We start from the raw sequence: 9,902 nt of genomic DNA, 5'->3' as shown, positions 1-9,902 counted from the left end.
AATTATTCACTATTGTGAGCAACACTGAAATGAGCAATCTTTACATATTAATCTTGAGTGTCTATTGATTTCTTTAGAGTTGATGCCAAACTAGTCTCAGAAGCATTTATATTGGTGTACTCTCCCACCAACAGCATTTTTGAATGCCCATTCCCCTGAAATTTCACAGACTGGTAATTATCAACCTATTAATGTTTGTCAATCTGCTACATAAAATAAATGGAATTTTGTTGTCATTTGTATTTCTGTGATTGTTGGTCATTTCTTTCCTTTTTTTTTTTTTTTTTTTTGACACAGGGTCTCACTCTGTCATCCAGGCCAGAGTGCACTGGTGCAATCTTGGCTCACTTGCAGCCTCGACCTTCTGGGCCCAAGTGATCCTCCCACCTCAGCCTCCTATGTAGCTGGGATCATAGGCATGTGACACCGCACCCAGCTAATTTTTGACTTTTTGCAGAGACGGGGCCTTACTTCGTTGCTTAGGCTGGTCTCAAACTCCCAGGCTCAAGCTGTCCTCCCAAAGTGCTGGGACTACAGGCGTCAGTCACCAAGCCTGGCAATTATTGGTAATTTCTAAAAGACGATATGATGCTTGTTCTGTAATTTAGGTATGCAAAAGGCACTCTTTATTTTTCTGTACTCAACCTATTTTCTCAGCTTGTGAGTCCTTACTCCACTGGGAGACAGAAGCAATCTCCAGTGCCATACACTTTTCCCTGGATCACAGCCAAATTCCAAGGGACTAAGCATTAAGACATTAGGTATGAGTATTGCTGTCAGGGTCGGGGAGTATCCACCTGACTGGCTCTGTCACCCCTTCCCCATAAGAATCTACTAAAGTGAGGTGACTATTTACCCATTGGTCCTTGGTCATCCGTCCCTTCATGATAAGTGACAACAAGATGTTCCTTATTCCTGCCAATGAGGACCTTTTTTTTGGAGACAGGTACTCACTCTGCCACGAAACTGGAGTGCAGTGGTGCTCTCTGGGGTCACTGCAACCTCCACCTCCTGGGTTCAAGAGATTCTCCCACTTCAGCCTCCTGAGTAGCTGGGACCACAGGCACGCACCACTATGCTCGGCTAATTTTTGTATTTTTAGTAGAGATGGGGTTTCACCATGTTGGCCAGGCTGGTCTGGAACTCCTAGCCTCAAGTGATCCACTTGCCTTGGCCTCCCAAAGAGCTGGGATTATAGGCATGAGCTACCGCGCTCGGCCAGATCTTTCAGTTCTGACAGCTCACTTCACCATTTCTGAGGCCCCCTTTGGGGCACATACATCATTCTGCTGCCCTGTGACAGGTTGGCACCCAATGGGAGAAATTATGAGGCTGTGAGAGATTCCATCAGCCTAGACACACCACCACTTGCCTAAGGCAGTCAGTATGTAGCACTGAGCTATTCAAATGCAGGAAGGGCAAAGGGAGAAAGAAAATACCTGTTTAAAACATTTGCTAAATAAATAAAATAAAATAAAATAAAACATTTGCTAATATTTCAAAGTATATATCCAACCACATTATTGGCCAGTTGTACTAATTCTTTTGTGAAATGCTCATTCTTGTTTTTGGCTTATGCCAACTACTTTCAATTTTCCCAAAGCATCATATTCTCTTGTACTTCCAAATGTCTTTTAACATAACTTTTTTTCTCCTGATTAACTCCTGCTTTAACTCTCTATATTATAGTATTTCTGTTTCCCTCCATAATAACATGTATCACGCTATATTGTAATTGCATATTTATTTGTTTGTGGAAGTGTAGGCAATAAAACCTGTTACAACAATTGTCCTTCTCATTGAAATTCTATACTCCTTGAGGTTAAGGACTATGTTGTAGACCTTTTTTTCTTCATTCTGAATATATTCTAAAACAGATTTAGAATAGAAATAGTTTACACTCTTGGTAAATACACTTAAATAAAAATAAGGATGAATAAGCAGTGTGGTTTAATGCACAGGCTATAGAATACTCCATCGGACAAAACTGAGTAAGCTGGAGATTGTTATTTACTAGCTATCCAGCTTTGCATAATTTGTTGATCCTCCTAAGCTTCAGTTTTCTCAACTATAAGATGAAAAGCCTTATAATGACTTGATAGATAGTTGCTGTAAAGCCTATTGCCTGCCATGTAGGAAGTGTAATAGTTTATTTTCATGCTGCTGATAAAGACATATCTGATATTGTGTAATTTATAAAGAAAAAGAGGTTTAATGGGCTCAGAATTCTACATGGCTGGGAGGCATCACAATCATGGTGGAAAGGAAAAGGCACATCTTACATGGTGGCAGGCAAGAGAGAATGAGAGCCAAGCAAAAGAGAAACCCCTTATCAAACCATCAGATCTCTTGAGTCTTATTCACTACTTTGAGAACAGCATGGGGGTAACCACCCCCATGATTCAATTATCTCCCACTGGGTCTCTCCTACAACATGTCAGAACTATGGGAGCTACAATTCAAGATGAGATTTGAGTGGGGACACAGCCAAACCATATCAGGAAGCAAACAAGTCCAGGTGATCATTATTAATACTAGATGGAGAATGGAAAGGCCAACATGCTTACAGCTTTCTACTTTACTGATCCTTAATGGAAAGCACTGCAAATTACTTAAATCAAGCAATTTATGCTAGAGAATTGATGCTAGAGATGCAAACAATAGTGATTAACATTTATTTTGCTAGTCTAAGTTTTAGGCAGGTAAAAACACTGTATTCTAGGAGCTAGCATGTATTTGAGTTTTAGAGTTTCTGTATTACTTTTTTGGAAGTGGGCATTCCATGAATTTAAGGCAGAAATTGTGGATGTGAATGATCCAAGCAGCTACCACCAATAAATGAAGTATGACTACTTCATGAGTAAAGAGTGACAGGGATTGTGGCAAATGGGACAGCCCCACCCCTTCCAGGGGAAGAAGGGGGCAGCTGCTACTGAGCTCTGGCTTTGACAATGCAGGAATGCAGGGCCAACCACATCTTCCAAGTTTTCAAGACAAGCGATGGAATTCTAGGGTTGTGGGTTTTTTTTTTTTTTCCCCATAAAGTTTCCCAATTTCTAGACATTGGCAATTAATTCAAGCACTATTTTAAAACACTGTGCAGACCAAAACCCATGTCTGCAGGCTAGAGCTGAATCACGGGTCACGAGCTTGTGACCTTTGATTAATGATATTATTAACATTTTCAAGAAGCACTAGAAATTTGGCCAATTTTAGAGTTTAAAGGGATGATAAAACATTACACAAACTTTGTCCAATGTAATATGCACTGTTTGTAATATCCCATAAAGTCAATTTGCATTAAACATCAGCTAATTTTTTAAAAGAACTCACACAGTATATTGTATTTCCTTTCATCCTTCAACTAATTCAGTACTAAGGTTCGGCTGAATCTGTTTTCAATCTTGACCTCCCGAGGAAACAGCCCAGGGAGTTCTAAGTAAACTCCATTCTCCTTACAGGCCTCTGCTTGGTATTTGCTGGAGAAAGTCCTGTAGCTCAACAGGCAGATGGCAGTAAGAAATTAACTTGAATTTCAGCAAGGCTGGGGTTTCCATGGGAACAGAGGAAGCAGCCATACTGCCTGGCATTTGAACAGAATAGGAAACAGGCTCCCCAGCCACACAGTCTTAGAAAAATGGCTGCATTATTCTACTCTCTCCCCATATATTTAGTTTTTCCCTCCTAAAGTGCTTTAACTTTAGTTTATAATAGGATAATAAATGACATTTAGTTAATGCTTCAGGTGTCTGTGAGTTAGGTTAAGATATCTGTATCAGATAAGTTTAAGCATTTCTAATTGCTGAAATCTGAAAATTGTTAGTAAGCTGTAAGGTCTCCCTCAGGTAAGCTATATTGTTTACTAAGTAAGCCACGAAATGCAGAAAGTCATTGTTTTAATTTTTATAAATTTTTAGTAACATTTTAAAATAAATTTTTTATGAATTTTTATAATTTTTATAATTTTTAATCCATTTTGTATAAAGAATAGATATTCAAAGAAATTTGATTTTTCTGTCAATGTGGTTTTCTTTTAGGAACAAAATATATCATTAATAAGTTTGTCTGAACTTCCAGGCACCCAATGGACATGTAAGAAATAAGACTCCCTGGAAAGCACTCTGCTCTTCTGAATTAATGGTTGAAGAGAGTTGGTCTCATTTGTGCCTGTCTCTCATCCAGAAGAGAATTAAAGAGGAAGCTAAGGAAGCCTGAGCTTCATGTCCCATCCCTTTTGTCCTCTTCCAAGGCCCTGGGGATACCCTTTGGAATGTTCACATGGCCATATATATTTGAAAAATTTTGTGAAATATGTAAAATATATTTTAACTGCAATTGGTTAAGACTGCTGTCTCTTTCCACTTGGACTTCCTCTCCATCACAATTCCCCTAGTGTTGGGGTGATGAAATGGTGGCAGGTATTTTTGTGTTCTGGGTAAATGTATGTTGAGTTGGCAAGATATTAAGCATGGATTTAGTGGGATTTATTTATGTGGTTCATGTATGGGTAGGCCATTGCCAGCTGTCCTGGTACAGGAATATCTTGTAGAAATACTTCTATTGCCTGCTATGCCTGTCACTCAGCACCGTGACACAGAAATCCTGCACTAGACACTTGATGCCTGTGTCCTAGGGTGGCTGGCACCATGGGGTATGGACAAAGAGGAGAAACAAGGTTGAAATGGAGCTCAGAGTTAAGCTGTAGAAAACTCTTCCCATCCTCAGATATGTAAAATCATCAATGGAGAATTTGGTTTTCAATGAGTCCTGGTCAAAATGGAAGTTCTTGTGATATAGTTTGGATCTGTGTCCCTACCCAAATCTCATGTTGAAATGTAATCCTCAGTGTTGGAGGAGGGGCCTGGTGCGAGGTCATTGGATCATGGGGTCAGATTTCTCATGAATGGTTTAGCCTTATCTCCCTTGGTGCTGTGGGTGATTCTCGTGAGATCTGGTTATTTAAAAGTGTGTGGCACATCCCCTTTCTTGCTTGCTCCTGCTTTGGCCATGTAATGTGCCTGCTTCCCTTTTGCCTTCCACCATGATTGTCAGTTTCCTGAGGTTCTCCCAGAAGCTGAGCAGATGCTAGCATCATGCTTCCGGTACAGCCTGCAGAACTGTGAGCCAATTAAAACCTTTTTCTTTGTAAATTGCCCAGTCTCAGGTATTTCTTTACAGCATTGTGAGAGCAGATTAACATATCTTGTCTATCAAGAATAGACTTGATAATGGAGTATATATAAACACACTGCACAGTTTTATGAACATTTTGTGATAGATAATTTATCAGAATTTCTATGATTAAATTTCTAGTTGAACTAACATGAGGTACTGACAATGAAAACTGTAACATAAAGCTCAATATACAACTACTACCAGAACATTGATGACAAACCAGTTAAGGACTGCTGCTTCAAAGAACATTTAAGATTGGTCACTACTAAAGGACTGAACTACAGGAAAATTGAAAGGCCTGAAATATTGTATCTCATATAAAAAAACCTGAAAGAGGTTTCCCCAATTTGTCAGCAATCTTAAAAATTACATCACATTATCAACAACTGCCATGGTCTGAATGCTTATGTCCCTTCAAAATTCATACATTGAAACTTAATCCCCAATGGAGTGGCATGAGGAGGTGAGGCCTTTGGGATGTGATTAGGTCATGAAGGTGGTGCCCTTATGAATGGAATTAGTGCCCTTATAAAAGAGGCCTGAGGGAGCTTGTTGGTCCCTTCCACTGTGTCCTTAGGTAGAAGGTGCCATCTTTGATGAACAAGTCCTCACTAGACACTGAATCTGCTGGCCTTGTTCTTGGACTTCCCAGCCTCCAGAACTGTGTGCAGTAAATTTCTGTTGTCCATATTACCTAGTCTATGGTATTTTGTTATAGCAGCCTGAATGGACTAAGACAAAAATGAACTGTGAAGCCAAAAGAAATTTTCTGAACCATCAGTAACAAAAATCAAGATTTTCATATGCCATGGGCCAGCAATTCTTAATATTGTTAGTGATGGAATATTCTTCTATAAAATCTTGTTGGTTCAAGTTTAAAACAATTACTACTGTTATTGTTGAGTTTTTATAACACAACATATGTATAAGGTTTAAATTGGCCAGTTCAAAAATGATTTATCCTTTATAAGCATTGTATTCCACAGTTATGTTTGATAAACTCCCAGTTATATGATCAACTCCAGGCATACACTGACTCAGTTACATATATATTATTTTGAGAGTAGGTTCATAATGGTTCAGAATCATTCCAGTTTACTTCAAACACAGATTGTGTCTCTAATTCTGGTGATAATACATAACCCTGGATTTAAACAGTAGCTGCTTTAAGCTTTTATTTATTTATTTTTTATTTTTTAAAGACAGTGTCTCTGTCACCCAGGCTGGAGTGCAGTGGTGCAATCACAGCTCACTATAGCCTTGAACTCCTGGGCTCAAGTGATTCTCCTACCTCAGCCTCCCAAGTAGCTAGGACTACAGGTGTATGCCACCATGCCTGTCTATTTTTTTTTTTCTTTTTTTTTTGAGATGGAGTCTCGCTCTGTCGCCCAGGCTGGAGTGCAGTGGCTGGATCTCAGCTCACTGCAAGCTCCGCCTCCTGGGTTTACGGCATTCTCCTGCCTCAGCCTCCCGAGTAGCTGGGACTACAGGCGCCCGCCACTGTGCCCAACTAGTTTTTTGTATTTTTTGGTAGAGATGGGGTTTCACCATATTAGCCAGGATGGTCTCGATCTCCTGACCTCGTGATCCACCCGTCTCGGCCTTGCCTGTCTATTTTTAATTTTTAAATTTCTTGGTAGAGATGGGGTCTTGCTATGTTGCTCAGGTTTATCTTGAACTCCTAGCGTCAAGTGATTCTCCCGCCTTGACCTCCCAAAGTGCTGGATTACAGGGAAGAGCCATTGTGCCTAGTTTTAAACAATAGTTTCCAAACAAACAATGATAGCACAGTGATTGTAAAAATGAAGAAACAGAACTTAAATTACTTCAATGTGTTATTCTCAATGCAAATCAACCCTGAACTTTTAAGCGTTTACTTTTTAGAAGCAATTTTTCATAAGTTTTCTCCCCTTTAAAAAAAATGTATTGTAGATACAAAAAAAAAAAAAAAAAGGAAAAGAAAAAATCAATCCATTATTTTTCCTTTTTCTACTATAATGTATATTGTAGTTTTTATTATTTTATTTTAGTTAAAAATTTTCCTGGCATGAGTATGCAAATGAAGTATAATAAAAAACACTTTCAGTGAAAAAGCACCAAATGTCAATTTACGTAGTAGAGACGAGTGAATAATCTCTCTCTCTTCACTCTATAGAAAATGATTATCCAGGCCGGGCACAGTGGCTCATGCCTGTAATGAGCACTTTGGGAGGCCAAGGCGGGCAGATCATGAGGTCAGGAGATCAAGACCATCCTGGCCAACATGGTGAAACCCCATCTCTACTAAAAATACAAAAATTAGCCGGGCATGGTGGCGCACACCTGTAGTCCTAGCTACTTGGAGGCTGAGGCAGGAGAATTGCTTGAACCTGGGAGGCAGAGGCTGTAGAGAGCCAAGATCACACCACTGCATTCCAGCCTGGGCTACGGAGTGAGACTCCATCTCAAAAAAAAAAAAAAAAAAAAAAAAGAAAAAGAAAAAAAGAAAGAAAAAGAAAAAGAACATGATTATCCAAAATATAGTTATATAAAGAGGTAATCAAAGAGGATGCAGCCCAAAAAAGATAGGAAAAAAAAAAAAAACATTATAGAAATGTATTAGGCAGCTAGATAACGAAAACAATTATGTGATTCTTCCGGATTTTGTAATAACTGTGTTGTATGACAGTCTCTTAAATCTTGTAATCTGTTTGATTTCTTTTGTCTCCCTGAATAAATACTCACTTTCAAACCTAATTTTACATTTGTAATTTGTAAGAGCTTCAGTTTCAGTAAAACTTAGATCTACCCTTCCTCTCATTCCTCCTATAAAAGCAAAGCCAGTTTTGTAAAGGTAGAATTAGAGTAAAATGGACAGGTATTGAATACCTCACTGAATTTTTATATAACCATGTAACCACCACCCATGAAGATGTAAATTATTTCCATCACCAAAGAAGAAACAGATGTAAAACCTCTAAATACACTTAGCCTGAAGAGGCAAATACATTCACAAAACAAGAATATCTTGCTAAGAATAAGCAATACTCAAGGAACATGGTGAACTCTTAGAGATAAAATTATAGATACCACAAATAAAAATTCAGTAGAAAGACTAGAAAATAAGGTTACAGAAGCCACCCAGAACATTAAGCAGAAACTAAAAGAGGGAAACGATGAGACAGAGGGAAACCAAGAGGAACAACTCCAGAGTACTCGCTCTGTCTCACTCTGTCACCCAGGCTGGAGTGCAGTGGCGTGATCATGGCTCACTGCAGCCTCGACCTCCTAGGCTCAAGCAATCCTCCTGCATCAGCCCTCTGAGAGTAGCTGGGACTACATGCCCAGCTAATTTTATTTTATTTTTTGTAGAGATGGGGTCTCGCTATGCTGCCCAAGCTGTTACTATTATTATTATTATTGCCTGTCTCACTCTGTTGCCCAGGCTGGAGTACAGTGGTGCCATCTCAGCTCACTGCAACCTCTGCCTCCCGGGTTCAAGCGATTCTCCTGCCTCAGCCTCCTGAGTAGCTGGGATTACAGGTGCACACCACCAGGCCTGACTAATTTTTGTATTTTTAGTAGAGATGGTGTTTCACCACATTTGCCAGGCTGGTCTCAAACTCTGGACCTCAAGTGATCCTCCTGCCTCGGCCTCCCAAAGTGATGGGATTATAGGTGTGAGCCACTGTGCCCAACCCAGGCTGTTAATTTGATTCTTTGTTGTGTCTCTTCAATTTGTTTAGGTTGCATTGTTCTTGCATTTTGAACTTTTGGATTATAAACTCATCTTCAGCAGGGTTTGTCTGTAGGAATCTCATGAGGTTTGGATTGAAGGCATGTCTTCCAAATTTACATTTGCTTCTTCCAGGTGACTTACAGATCCTAGACCAAATTCTAAGTTAATTTATTAGCTTGTGGTGGTGGTGTTGGGGGGAGGAGGGAGGTTCCTGGATCATGTGCACTTTGTTCATAAAGAAAATTAGGCTTATATTTATACATTCTCAAAGGAGGTTTATCTGTAGTCCCCTCCCTTCCCCCCACACACCTGGACCTGAGGTCAAGACAAAGAAGCTTTATTTGGGAGGTCGAGGCAGGTGGATTGCTTGAGCCCAGGAGTTCAAACCAGTGTGGCCAACATGGCAAAACCCTGACTACAAAAAACACAAAAAATTAGCCGAGTGGGTGGCACACATCTGTAGTCCCAGCTACTTTGGAGGCTGAGGCAGGCAGATCACTTGATCCCAGAAGGTGGAGGTTACAGTGAGCTGAGATTGTGTCACTGCCCTTCAGACTGGGTGACAAAGTGAGAACCCATCCCCCCAAAAAAAATAAAAAGAAGGAAGCCTCCTTTTGTTTCCCTCTGTGGTGACAGTGGAATATCTTCTGGTCCATCGTTTCTCTGTGGGAGTAGCCTCTGTGTGTGTGTGTGAGACAGAGACAAGGTGTGTGAATGTGTCTGTGTGTATGTGTGTGTCTGTGTGTGTAAGAATGTGAGTGTGTGTCTATGTGTGAATGTGTGTGTGTGTCTGTGAAAGCATACGTTTGTATATGTGCATGTATGTGATAGTGTGTGTGAATGTGTAGGTCTGTATGTGTGTCTTTGTGTATGCCTGAGCATTTGAGTATGTGTGTGTGAATGTGTGTGTGTGTTTATGTCTCTGCGTGTGTGTGTGAATGTGTGTGAGTGTGTGTGTTTGTGTATGTCTGTGTGTGTGTGAATGTCTGCCTGTGTGAGAGTGTGTGTG

Source organism: Piliocolobus tephrosceles, chromosome 3 (assembly GCF_002776525.5).
Source record: "Piliocolobus tephrosceles isolate RC106 chromosome 3, ASM277652v3, whole genome shotgun sequence".
NCBI classification, from domain to species: Eukaryota; Metazoa; Chordata; class Mammalia; order Primates; family Cercopithecidae; genus Piliocolobus; species Piliocolobus tephrosceles.
This window is presented reverse-complemented; position numbering follows the sequence as displayed.